This window comes from Scardinius erythrophthalmus (genome assembly GCF_964197995.2).
Source record: "Scardinius erythrophthalmus genome assembly, chromosome: 13".
Lineage (NCBI taxonomy): Eukaryota > Metazoa > Chordata > Actinopteri > Cypriniformes > Leuciscidae > Scardinius > Scardinius erythrophthalmus.
In genome coordinates, this window is record NC_138233.1 from 19,777,925 (window position 1) to 19,793,053 (window position 15,129).

Here is a 15,129-nt window from a genome sequence, read left to right on the forward strand (position 1 = left end):
TTTTAACATCAAAAATGATCATAATTTATAAATAAAAGGCATTTTTCCAAGCCTGATTTTAGCCTCTTATTTTAATGCTCTGTTTTAAGGGGCGTGTCTGCTATGAGACGTCAGTGTAAACGCCCACTGCTGTGATTGGCTGACATGTTTGCATATGAAATAGCTAGTATTACATGTGGAACTCTCTCTAAAACTTTTACTTTTACTCTAAGTTTTTACTATTACAGCTATCGAGATTAAGGAAACGTGAAAAGTATTGATCATAATGATTTATTCCCATCACGTGAAATGTTGCAGTGATGAGCAGATGACAGTCTGTTGATTGCTTCATGATTTTGTGATGATTGATTTTAACGAGTTTTGGCAAGTGTCCAGATAAACTTGCACTGTTTGATTGACAGCTTTGGCAATTGGAAAGGGAGCGTTCTTTGATATAAGATTATTTTAATCCTACTAAGAGAAACGAGGTGAAGTTGATTGTTTAGTCACTGGCTTGATTTACTGATGCATAAACAGTATTGAAGATATTTTGAGAGATAATCTATCTAAACTTACATTAGAAATCACTGATCACAGATCAGGCATTAGAATAAACATGACTACTTACATGTTTGTAGCGTTGCTGGCAGATCCATATCGTAAAACCTTTCTGTTTACTAAGCCTCCGCCGAAATTTACCAAATAATCCACAGTGAAATACACTGAATACAAACAAATAATGCACTGCTGAGACATTCACATTGTTGGGGAAAAAAAAACACTATCCTAGCATTAGGATCGGTAATACTATTATTGATCCTGTATCGATCTTTTCTCGTTCTCATGTCACTTTTCACGAACGCTTAAGTGGGCGGGGCCAAAGCTGAAGTGTGACTACACAAGTCTCCACTTTTTAGATCCTGTCGTTTGCTGGCCTTGGTTTCAATAAAAGCAGTTTTTGGAATAACAAGAAAGTTTTGAGTTTTGAAACTTATAGAGTATTTTTAGCGCAATTTTCCAACGGACAAAATTGCGATTGTTAACTCATGATTTCTGTTCTGTCTGTGCGCACCAATCTTGCACTTCTATCTCCTCCTCAACCAGACCACCTAGAGACTTCGGGTTTTCGGCATTATGTTAAGGAAGGTCTAATCTCAGGAACGCACAAAAAAAATAAATAATAATTTTTACTATCTCTTAGTGTTGTGATCCCATGACGTCAGAAAATTGCTAAAACACTCACTGAGTTTTTATTACTTGTTTTATATTATAACGAACTCTTAACTGTCAAAGGATCAAGGAACATTTGAATTCTCATTCTATGACCCCTTTAAATAATACATATTGTTTGATGTTTTGTTATCTGAAACCCCCCAAATGTCAGGTGGTGCAACTGTCCGAACAAATGAACAGACTAAGAAAGCTATTTTAAATGCTGTCTTATTAATAATAAAAAATGTAAAACTAAATACTATGGCATCATTTTAGATTTGTAACCTTTCATATAAACTAATTTTATAGCAGTTTTAAAGCTGTTGAGATCATTGAAAAACCTATGTCAGGTTGGCACAACTGCAAACATGGCTCTTTTATTATGAATTGACAAGGTAATAATAGTAACCATAATGCATCATTCAGGACCTCAACTGATCCTTGTGGCAGAGTAAAAAAAGGTTTGTAGATCTCTCTCAAATACTGGTAAAAACTACTAATTTCAAGTATGGGTAGGTTGGTACATTATGTAGGCCTACTATTTGGTTGTACCGCCTGACATAAAAACAGTCAAATGTATTTAAACACTTTTGTTAAAAACCATTGTTCATGACTCAAAACATTACATCAGTTTTGAAAAGATTTGTCAAAAACACTTTTTTAAAGCTTTTTGTCAATGACCCATATTCATTTTTATATTTAGGAGTGATTATTTTGATTAAAGATGTTTTGATTCCTCAACAAACTTATTATAGTAAAATGGCACAGTATGGTGTGTACACCCAATGTGAGTCATTTAAATTTGTTTGCATTTGCTTCAAAACTAATTTCTGGATATAACTGCACGTACGTGCATGTAGTTTTTCATGTTTGTTTTGGTGTGCATAGCTGCGGTACGAACAAAGTCATGTCTATAAGCAATAAGATTTGATTCCATGGGTGGGTAAGAGTGTATATTTATCTGTATTTTTGCCTGAGCATGCATCTGTGAGTGAGTGAGTGTGTGCGTGTTTGTGTGTGTGTATGCATTTTGTGGCCTCTGGGTCTTCCTGTGAGTCATTCTCATGAGGTAAACCCCAGTAAAGCTGTCCTAGTCCTCTCTAATTCCTCATTAGCTCACGGCAGGCTGTCTCAGGGGGATTTGTGCTGCCTGTGTGAGTGTGTGTCCGGGTGTGTGTTAGTTTGAGCCCATGCGGTCTGAACGTGGAGAACCACAGGGCCTCTCTGTGGGAGAGTGCTGTGAGCCAGGTGTGTGTCCACTGGCAGGTGCTTGTGTGAGGGGTGGGGGGAGTGTTTAAACGAGCTCGTTGGGTGGGTCGGCACAGCGGTGCGTTAACTAGATCACAGTTTGGGATGCTCTCTAGTGTATTATAGCCTGTTTAAACACTTCACTGGGCTGTTGTCATGGTGTTAACCCTTACAAAAAACTATGGCCCAGTCACGATCATACCATAGTACTGAATGACAATATATTCATGTATCAGGGGACATTTAAAGTATCACAGTTCTTCATCAGTATAACCAATAATACTTTATTACAATAGTCCACTTTAGACATTCTACTAACTATAAGTAACTTTGCAACTGCATGTCAACTTATCCTACTAACCCGAACCCTAACACCTAACCTAACTGTCTAATGAGAGCTAGACATGTAGTTGCAAAGTTACTTATAGTTAGTAGAATGTCTAAAGCGGACCATCGAAATAAAGTGTAACCATAATATATCTTATATTTTGCAATATATGTATCTTGTAATAAATGCTGTACCATTGAGATCTTTCCTAAAGTGTTCTTTTAATATTTAATCACATAAATGTTTGACTTTCTGTGATGGCAGTGACTGGTCCACCTCATCTCGCATCTCTATCTTAATAATGCATCAAGCTCAACAAAACAGGTGAGAGGAGCCATATTTGTATATTCAGTGTTCATTTGATATTATTCTGTTTGTTTTGTGTGTAAAGGGTTTCTGTTCCTGTTTGCTTTTGTAAGGGACACTGAGCCCCCCTCTTACTGGGATCATCTGTCTGCCGGGTGAACAAGCTGCGTCCTGCCCACTGCACCCAATTCACAGAGAAATTTACTCAAATCTGACAGGTACTTAAAAGTTCATTTTTAAAATTAATACTATACCAAGGGGCCTTTAGTTTAGACCAAAGAACCTTCTGTTATATATTGTATGAAATGCAGTGTAAATTTTAGGGATGGCCTGTAATATTATGCATATTAGTACCATTTTTTTTGTTGTTGTGATGCTTACATTGAAAAATATTGGGTGACTCTCGACAGTAAGGTCCCATTATTGAACATTTGTTAAAACATTAACAATATAAGCAATACATTTGTTACAGTATTTATTAATCGTTGTTAGTTAATAAAAATACAACTTTCATGTTACCTCAGGTCCATTAAATATTATTAACAGATACAACTTTTAATTTTAATCATGTACTGAGGAAATTATCATTTACCAAGATTAATCCATGTTTTAGAAGTATTTTTTCATTGTTAGTTAATTTAGTTAAATACGTTATAGAATGTTCATGTTGTGTGCTGGTGATCTTGGCCAGGACGCTCTTGGAAAAGAGATTTTCAATCTAAATGTGCTTTCTTTCCTGGTAAAATAAAGGTTATAATAATGTAGTTAATATGCAAACAAATTAAACTTTACCAATCATAGATGTACAGAGTCATATGTAGCCTACATTTACATTTTGCCTAATACATTTTAATGTGGGAGAGACAACAAAACATTTAGCTGAATTTTTAGCTTTGGCACAGGCACAGGCACAGGCACACGCGCACACACACACACACACACACACACACACACACACAACGCGGTTTAAGATCGAATAAAAATGGACAGATTCCCCTGCAGCATCACTAGGACCCCCTAGAGGTCACAGACCTTCTGTTAAATATACTTAACAAAGTTTCAAATGTTAATGGCTAACATTAAAATATAGTTTTGATCTTTTTGTTTACAACTATAAGTTTGAGTCATGAGGCAAGTTGACCATCTCCCTCAGTTCTGCTCTCTTTAGCTCCAACCAGTGGACATGAGTGGAAACACATTACTGGAAAGATTTCACAACTGAACTCTCGACAGCAGGAGCAACTAATGTGTTTCTACATCAAGCTTTTTTTATATACTTTGTATTTTCCTCTGCGAAATCAGACAAAATAGTTTTTTGATATGTATGTATTGATATGTAGGCTATACATTTGTACTCGGGCATTTATTTGGACACTTTTTACGGTTTAGCCACGGGTGCTACACAAGAATCTTTCTCTCTTTAGTAGGCAGATGAAGTGCAGACATAAGTGTGTCTGTAAGCTCTGATATTTTTAAACCATTTTTTCAGCTGTATTCTCTTTATTTCTCCAGCATGTATTGTCAGACCTCTGTGTGTTTGCTGATAATTGAGTAATTACCTGTATAAGATAGCACTCCTGCCGGGAAACACAGCTAATCTCACCGACTGGCCTTCCCCGCAGAACAGCGTTTAGCTCCGTTAGAGGCTAAATGCTCAGTTTAACTGCACAATTTACTGTGTGTATGTGCGTTTGAATGATCGCTCTCATTTCTGCCTGCATCAAAAATGAAGGTAGACGCAGGGAACAGTGCTTTGAACAATTTCCTTTTTTTAAAGGCTGTTTTGCGCAATGGCTTACAGATGATGAGATGATAATGGTGACAATTTAGGGAATCTGTTTTTTCTTTTCTTCTTTCAGTTCTTTACTCTGGAAGAGGCTTGGAATGTCACCAAAGTGGTTGTAAAGTCCATGGAAATGTAGTTAACTCTTTTAGTAGTGAATGTAAGAAGCAGTTTGTGTTCAAATGATCTAGCACCAATGATAAAGTTTGGGTTTTTTGGAGGATTTTTGGCTGTCATGTAAACTTGTAATTGGCCTAAGTGGACATGTTATTTGGAATTACAATGTCATCACACAAAAAATATTTTCTTAATTAGCATTATTGTCTTGCTCTGATTTTTTTTTTACATCTTTAAAACAAGATCATTTTTTTTCAGAATTCATCTTCACTTTAACTTACTCCATTGGCAATTCGTTTATTTTATTTTATTTGCATTAACCTCACTAAATTTAGTTTAGATAGATTTATGCTTCAAACAAACAAACAAATAAATACAAATTCAATATTTATCATCACAGCAATAAATTACAAAAAAATTGAAATAAAACTATTATTTTAAACTATTTCACAATACTATTTTGATCAAATGAACGCAGCCTTGGTGAATGTAACACAAAACTATATACTTTTTTACTTTTTTTATATATAAAAAAATCACATCTCCTCAATAAGTTATTTTATTGTTTTAAGCCTATATCTATCCAAATGTAGTGAGGTTATATAGACAATTTTGCCTCTCAAATAATAATTTTTTTTGCTGGAAAGTATGACAAAAATACTGATTAATAAAGATTTTTTGCAATGAATCTTTTTGTAAAGAGGCTCCATGGGATTCTCTTTATTCCTATGGGGCCTCTTTTTAACACACACTCACAATGTTTTATAAAGTGTGTACTTCCTATTCACACTTCCTAAGTTAATTATACTTTCTGCACAATAGTTTGAACCCATTTCAAATGAAGACATCATTTAATTCTCTTCGTGGGGGCACAAGTTTGTTCTTCAGAAAGCTGGTCCCCAGCAAACATCCACACACACACACAAATCTATGCAGTCCTCTGGTATTTGTCAATCTTTTTTTCCTCATGTCCATTTCCCTGCAGATCCTGAAACATGACTGAAACCAGAACAGACCTGAATATTCAGTTACGGATGCATTTTTCATGCAATTGTCCAAAAGGGGGGCAAGAAGCCACAAGGAGATCATATTAATACAACACACACACTCACAAGCACACACACACAAACAAAGTCATACAGACACACTAATAATAATCTCCTAGGACTTCCGTTGCATTCCCACAAGTGTCACACCCAGTAGCAATGGTAACATGAGAACGCATTTCACAGGGTCACTGCATGGAAATGACGGGATACTCCAAGGTGGAAAACACACTGATCAATATCTCCTCCACCAAACTCAGAATGTTTCATTACTGAGTCTGATTCAGAGCGATATGATTCTTCAAATGAATCTGAAGCACCCAGGGCATGTCCCCGAGACCGACGGCCTCGGCTTGTCTCTCGGCGGTTAGTCTGAGCGCTGGCACTCTGAAAGGAACAGCAATATCCACTGATGTAATGTGAGAGATAGCGATCTTTAATGCGCTGCTTTATAACTTGTGGGCGTAATGTGAGTTTGGGGGGGGGGGGGTGAGGGGGTGATGAAGCAGTGTCGCTGGAATCCGCAGTGTTGTGAGAGCTTCATACCTTTCAGCTTCATTAAACCAATTTCACGCCGAGGTGAGCTAAGAGAGGAAACTCTGAGTCTCTGCCGCCGTAACAATGGCGCATTGAAGGGACGAGGCGAAAGTAAATTAGGTACCACTTCACAGACGGCAAATTAAAATCTGAAAGTTGGATAGGAAAAGTTGAGGGGGAGATGATTATGTCTTTATTGTGCTGGGGAAAAAAAAAAACCTACCCATCCTTTTAGCAAGCACCTTTGCCCCCCACCCCCCAAGACTCTCTGCTTAGAAGAAATAATGATCTATTTCTTGTGTGGTAATTGGTTTCTAAGATACCCTTGCCAAAAAAAAAGCAAAGATTTTGAATCTCTTCGCCTTCCTTTCAGTCACGTCATTTGGTTCTTATCAGTGAGATATGATATCCTGAGAGAATCGTATAAATTAAACATTAGTTTTTGTACCGTCATTTTGGTGTCCACACAGAGGTGTGTCAGGGGCCTTCGTGTTAGGAACCGCTGAGCATCAGAATCTTCAATTTTATAACACTGTCACTGAGTTAAAGAGGTCTGACATATTAGGCAAAAAACTAAATCTGTGTGTGTGTGCTGTGTGCTTTCTCTGAGGCAGTAGTAATGTGACCCTGTAAAGAATAAAGGAGGCACTGTAAACAGTGCGCAGTCATTAGTGGTGTGAAATCAGACACTGACAGTAGCAGGAAGAGTGCTAAGTTCTCTGTGTACTGAACACTGGGATGGGTGTTGGTCAGTGAGACCTAAAAAACAAGCCTTAGTAGTTTTTTATCTTTCTTCTCATGTAGGTGAGAGTGGGGTAATATACAGTATGTCACCCCTTAATCTAGCAAGCTGTATAGTTTTTGTCACGTGACCATAAATATAGAAGGGCTCATGTCATATATCTGCCTGGGATTAAAAACCCCAAAATAAAATTCTGTCATCATTTACTCACCCTCATGCTGTTCCAAACCTGTATGTGTTTCTTAATTCTTTTGAACACAAAAGAAGATATTTTGAAGAATGTTGGTAACCAGATAGTTGACAGCACCCATTGACTTCCAAATGGCTACAGTCAACCAACATTCTTCAAATATATCTTCTTTTGTTTTCAAATGAATAAAGCAACTCATACAGGTTTGGAACAGCATGAGGGTGAGTAAATGATGACAGAATTTTCATTTTTGGGTGAACTATCCGTTTAAGAGATACGCATAAGAATATATATTTTTTATATTATATATAATAAAACAATATTTTCTTAGTCAATATTTTTTGTCTTGTTTACCAGTACAAATATCTCAGCATTCTTAACTTAAGATACATTTACTTGAGAAGAAAAGTGATAAGATATAATGTATTCTAACAATGTTAACAAAATTAAATGACTTTATGCTTAAAACAAGAACAAATATTTGTCAATGGGGTAATAACTTGTTTTCCCTTTTGAATTAATTTTATTTCTCTTACCCCAATTGTTATGCTATATGTATGTGTATATATCACATAAACTTAATTTGCCCTGTTATTTACAATAACCAATATAAAAAATAACCATACATTTAAAAGTCCAATTTCTTTTCAGTATCTGATCAACACTATTCCAAAATGATGAAAAATGCTTCTCCGCATTAAAATATTTTTTCTCAGTTGTTTATGAAATTACAATAAAAAATTCTTTTTTAAAAAATGTAACTTGAAAGTGGATTCATTTTTATCCATTTTTTCTTTGAAATGTAAAAAAAATACCTTCTGATATGATAGAATTAGTGGGGCAAGTTGTGTCACAGGACAAGTCTCTGGCCCTATGTTGTAGCCGATTTCCTTTTAATTCTGTACATCCTGAAATTGAATTAGGCATATTCATTTTACATTTAATGTCTTGTTGCCTAGAGGTCAACTCGGTAACTCTTTAAACGTTAAACCTCTCTGTATATATAGCAGTTAAATGTTGCTTTTATCGGTTTGCCTTTAATGACTCTGTTTTGTCTGAGAATCCTCTACAGGAGTGTAATTGTTTTTGTCAGTCTGTCTGCATTGTGTGATGCTCCCTGATGATCTGTCCTGTCTCTCAGGGCCTCACACACACTTTCACACCCTCACACAAAGCTCTGACAGCAGTTAGGCTTTACTGCCCCTCGGCCCGCTGGCTTTACGAGGCAGACAGATCCCTCTCACCGTAAACCCATCAGTCAGGAACAAAGAGGGCAGGTGCGAGCCTGCCTCGAGTGCTCACCTGCACCCAGCGGGGGATGAAGCCCATTCAGCAAACGCAAGAGGACATGCGCTCTTCTCCACTCCTGACTCCACTCGTGTCTCCTGAACTTCTCTGTTCCCCATCCGAAGCTCCTCATTTTTTTCCGAAATGTACATCTTATCTGCGAAGAAACTGCTGCCACACAAAGGGTCCTGAGGAGATGAGAGGGCACGGGATTACAGCTCGAAGAGAAGGATAGACACACGATTCATGCTGTTGTATGGGTTGACAGGTGGAACAACTAAATGCTCTCAAGCAGTTTTACTTACATTTTTAATTGAATGCATTTGTCAGACTCTTTTATACTAACTGACTTGCATTGCATTCAAGGTCATTTTATATGCTTATGCATTCCCTGGGAATCTAACCTATGGCTTTGGTGAAGCTAGCAGCATGCTGTATTGTTTTAGCCACAGGAACACTTTATAAAAAGGCAAAAAGCTTTAGCTATTTAGGCTTTGGCCGAGTGGTTAGCCCACATGACGCTCATGCATAAGACACAGGTTTGACTTGAATTAGATCTCTTTAATTTCACTGTCAATAAAATAGCAATATCAGCCCCTAAAATACATAAGCAATTGCAAAGAGGGAATTTCACACATATCTGCTAGAATGCTAATCTATTATAATCTAGGCTTACATAATTATCCACACATAATTTGTATTAAAAAAATCATGCTAAAATTTGAGTACTATGCCATAAGGCTTTTGAAGAACTTTATTTCTACTTCTCTCAATCATAATTGCATTGCATTGCATTATATGATTTGTCCCCGACAATAAAAACTACAGAGCTACAGATCATAAAACTGCATTTAAATATTATCAGGAGATAAAGAGTGACAACTGATATTTATAAAGTATGCATTTTAAGTAGTCTGCTAAACTGTTACAAAGATCTTACTGATGTACTATCAGAATTTCATCTTATATTTTGGCCATATAAATATGGGCAATTACACCACTTTACATCCTTTTTCTTTCCTTTTTTTGTGCATACTTATACTTTTTTAAAACATATTTTTACTCTTTTTTTTCCCCTCAAGTATGAGCTCCATATTTTCCTATATTATACTATATGAGCCATAAAAGGCCTGATGTATTAAACATGATACTAAAAAAAAAAAGGTACTGCACAAGTGACAAGCTGCACATTCACAGAGTGTATTTCATTTTAGTATTTTGTCTCTACAGTTTCTCAATGCATGTAAAGAGATTATTCTTATTATTATGAGACGTCGGAGTTCGGTTTGTTTAGTTGTAAATACAGTATTTCGACCTTGAAAGCCTCCCTCAAGCCCGATTGAAAGTGAAGTGGAATTGAATTTAGGTTTTGGACCAAACAATTGTGAAAACTGCCTAAATGAGAGGCAGGGCAGAGCTCTGTCAGAATTAATTATACAGCACTCCTGATTAAACTTAACTGGCCTGTTTAGCTATAATTAAAACTTAATGGAATATAAATGTTCGACTGACTGTTGACAGGCGACAGTTGCAAAAAATGAGGCGGGTGATTGAAGTTTCTCTACGGTTTAAAGATGTGCTTGCTCATTAAGGGGGAAGCGGACATACGTACAGAATAGGGAGCAGTTGGTCAGTTAGGCTGAGAGTGTGATGAGCACGCAGAGAAGACACATGCAGGAATTAAATTCAGAAAGACAGGTGGACAGCACGCAGTCACATATTAAGGCGAGCGGGCAGGACGACAGACAGACAGACAGACAGCAGGGGTAGGTGCCTGAGAGTCCGCTCTGTGGCAGAGTAACAGATGTGTGGTGAATCTTTAACTTTCCTCACTCCCCACTGTCACTGCATCTGTCCGCCGCTCCTCTGGGTTAGTGTAGCCCCCTCCTGTGTGAAAAAACTCAACAACAAAAACCTATCAGGGCACTTATTGATTAGTCCATGGTGTCAGGCATGCTGATATTTAATGATCTGCAGGTCATGCCGTCTTTCTGCAGGTTAATATGTTCATTAAGTTAAACGTTCAGTGACTAATCCTGCGTATCAACCCGATCTGTTATCAAATCTTTTTCTTTAGTCACCTCATCAAATGTGATGAGTTTTAAATTAGGCTGCATTTATTTGATCCAAAATACAGCAAAGGCAGCAATATTGTCCAATATTATTACAATAACTGGTTCCTGTTTTAATATATTTTGCTTTTTTTTCCTGCAATGGCCATTACTCCAGTCTTCAGTGTCACATGGTCCTTCAGAGATCATTGTAATTTGCTAATTTGAAGCATTCATTATTATTATCAATGTTGAAAACATTGTGTTTTCATGTTGTGCTGCTTAATATTTTTGTGAAAACAGTGATGCATTTATCAGGATTCTTGTATGCATACAAAGTTCAAAAGAACAGCATTTATTTGAAAACCTTTGTAACATTATAATGGCTTTACTGCCATCTTTGTTCAACTTAATGATTCCTTGCTGAATAAAGGAATTATTTATAATAGGAATTAATTATTTGTAAGGAATAATTCATTCTTACTGACCCCAAGCTTTTGAACATTAATGTTACTCGTTTTTTAATACATATATTTACATTATATTTAAATCGCCGAACAAAGCAATAATTATTATAAAACAACGTCACATAACTACAGAGTTTGCACTCTCAGGCTTATTAGTGTGCAAAAGTGATTCAGACATCCCCTGCAGAAATAAACCAAACTGAAACAGCATCACACCTCATTGTCCCACACTCTACCCCTTATTTAAAATAACAGATATGTCACTGACATAATACTCAATAAGTAGTGTTTTATTGTCATTTATGTGATCAGCCTAATCCCTTTAGACGTCACAGGGTAAATAGTACTGAGACTATCTCTCCCTTGCGCCCTCTTACTCCCCCCTTAGCGCCATGGTTTATTTTAATTGAAAATTAGCAAAACAAAACATGGGCAAGAGGCTCCCTGAATGGGGCCCCTTTCTCTGGGAGCTCCTGGGCCGTTGAATAATGCATATGGGAGAGAGTAAACAGCAGCAGCGGGCCTGGCCCTCGAACAATGGGCAGCTCTGAGCTCAGCCAGGGCGCCTGATTTTATTACTGACCTGTCAATCCTCCCCCCAGCCTGGGAAGCGTGGGACCGCGGCCAGGCAGCAGCTGCTGACCGGCCAGCGCTGACCTGTGCGCTTAGGCGAACTGGATTTCACCACACGCCCACCGGCCCGGCCCCGCATACCTCCACAGGCTGAACACGGTTACGTGTATCCCAGCATGCCCGGTTAAGCCACGTGGACACGGATGCATGAAACTGTTGCTGTGCCAAAAAAAAAAAAAAAAAGAAGATGATTGAATTAGACCATCGTTATTTTTATTGGTGGTACTAAAAGAGAAGAATAAACATTTACTGAATAATAAAAAAAAATCTGAATTTAATGTACTATAAATATATGCTGTATTACATGAACATTTATATAAATCATGAACATACTGTAAATTCTATTTATTTATGAATTCTGTTCTGTATTTAATTTATTTCCCACCACAACTTAAAATGGTTTCCCTGTTTTTCATTATTTACTTCACATTATTGTTGTATGAGAGGGTGGACAGCAGGAAATGGGGGGCATTTTGAAAGCCCAGTTAAATCGGAATAAATTTGGACGTAGAAGAGTTTGTACACTTCTGTCTGTCCACCACTTTTTATTCCCCTACAGCCATTGAGATTCCACTCTTGCCTCTTGGCTTTGGCCCGCTGCGGTTGCCATGGCAACCAATAAATTGGTTAGCAGGATGAGTAATGATATGACGTGGTGGAAATGGAAGGTCCCAACAAAGAACTTATTACAGCTGCACCTTTTTATAACATTCCATTGTTGTCAAGTGCTCCCGATATTAACCTGCCTCTGCCCGGGTTTCCCGGGCAAGAAACAGTACGCGTGCATATTGTCAAGTCTCCAGAGAAAACAGTGTGAGAGAGAGAGAGGTAGAGAGAGGTAGAGAGAGAGAGAGAGAGAGAGAGAGAGAGAGAGAGAGAGAGAGAGAGAGAGAGAGAGAGAGAGAGAGAGAGAGAGAGGAGGGCCATATCTCTCTCTTCACCACTCTCTCTCTCCCTCTCCTCTCATCAGCTTAACACTTTTCTGGGTTGTAGGACGACATGCAGAACGTATGTAATTCAGTTTTGGACGAACAATGCTGAGGTAGTAAAATATAAATGGAGATCAACATAAATTTGTTTTATACCCTGAAAAAAATCTACCACATTTGCATTGTTTTTTTGCAGTACATCTTTCGCAGTACATTTTTATAAAACAAACTAAATGACCATAACTTCTATATTTTTACAATGGTACATAGCAAATATCAGAATACAGTCTCACCAGACTCCTCCAAAGGCTGGCTTACATGAAATCACTTCAGTATAATTTATAGAAATCATATCTTTTTTTATTACATGGCTTTATGGAATGCTTCTGATTGGTCAACTGCAGCATTCTACATTCAAATATTTTTGTATGTCTGCTATATAACTGTGCATTCTATTTTAGTTATTTGATTTGACCATGAAATAGGCAGGATAATGCACAGTGAGCTAGACTTGATCACAAACCAAACCTCAACATGGTGATCAGGACCCCACTATGAAGCAGACTGATCTTGTATCACTCTGAAGGGGTTTATTTAATATTTTGTGATAATGACTGGATGACTGTACAATATCCCTTACATAATGACCTAGAAACTATAAGAAACTGATTCTATATCACTATCACAGAAATATTTTGCTCCATAGAATCAGATTTATTTGATATATCAACCCCCCTATCTCGTTCACAACACCCAGTGAAGGCCTCAGTAGTCACTTGTGAAAATCCTTCACAAACATCTTGCAAGAGATGGAAAATAGCACTGAGAGAGAGAGAACGCGAGATTAGGGGGAAGTGATAGAGCTGGCGCAGGATGTTTGAGTGTTTGCTCTTGCTTTAACAACATCCTCTGCGCAGACACACAGGCAGGCTGTGAGATGGGGACAGAGATAGCAGACTGCAGTGGGCCTGACCCATTGTTCTACTTATCTCTGTCCTGGCCTATCTGCTGGGCCAGGGGCTATTGAGGAGTGGGCAGGGGGATGGATGACCAGTGATAATAAGACAAAGACAAGTGCTCCTGCCTCATTCAGAAACTGCAGGGAAGTGCTGGCCCTAATTAGTAAATCAACATATTGGTGTTGATGCTCACTTATCCTAGTCCAGGTTGGTTCGGGCTGGAGTGAAGGGCTGGACCAGCCTGTTTGAAGATACTGAAGGGTCTACTTTAACTAATTAACTAACTAATTTTCATTATTGCATAAGCGTTGGGCTTTTAAAACATAAACGCCTGGTAAAACATCCTGGAAAGTTGAAGTATGTGCAAGATTTCAGCTCAGTGCAGATCATACACTCTTAAAAATAAAGGTTCTTTACTGACATCTTTGGTTCCAAGAAGAAAGGTTAACATCCATGGAAACTTTCCATTCCACAAAAGGTTCTTTATGGTAAAAAAAAAAAAGGTTTGTTACATTAAGGGGAAAAAATGGTTCTTTCTGATCACTGAAAGGTTCTTTGAGGAATTAAAAATGGTTCTATATAGAATCGCTGCAAAATGTTACTATGTATATTTGAATTGAAGAAGTTTGAAATTTTAGATTATTTTTTAACATTACCAGGGGATCACATTCCCTATGTCAATCACAGTGTTTAAAGCAGGAAGGGGTTGGAGGGGCTCCCGTCACCCATCAGTGTCAGTGTGGGAAACCGCATCCATCAAATAAAGGGCAGCATTGGTGCATGTGGCTCAGGTAACATGGTAGGGAAGGGCAGAGCAGTGCTAGCCAGAGGTGTGTGTGTGTGTGTGTGTGTGTGTGTGTGTGTGTGTGTGTGTGTGTGTGTGTGTGTGTGTGTGAGAGTGTGTGAGTGTGTGTGTGTGTGTGTGTGTGTGTGTGTGTGTGTGTGTGTGTGAGTGTGTGAGTGAGAGAGAGAGAGAGAGAGAGAGAGAGAGAGAGAGAGAGAGAGAGAGAGAGAGAGAGAGAGAGAGAGAGAGAGAGAGAGAGAATAACCCTGACCCTGAGGTGTCTTAGGTGAGTTGCTGTCCTGGAGGTCCCCCCCACCCCACTCTCTCTGTTTGTGGAGGGCGTATTGCTTCTGGACCTGTGAGAATGTGCTCCCACTTGGACACTTCCACCCTCATACATGGTCCCAGAGGCAGAGGGAACATGTTGGAAACACTGTAGGAAATCCCTTACCATGATTTACTATTTTAGTACACATACTATTGTTTGACTGTAAAGAATTTCACATCCCTTCCCTTAGAGAGAAGAACATT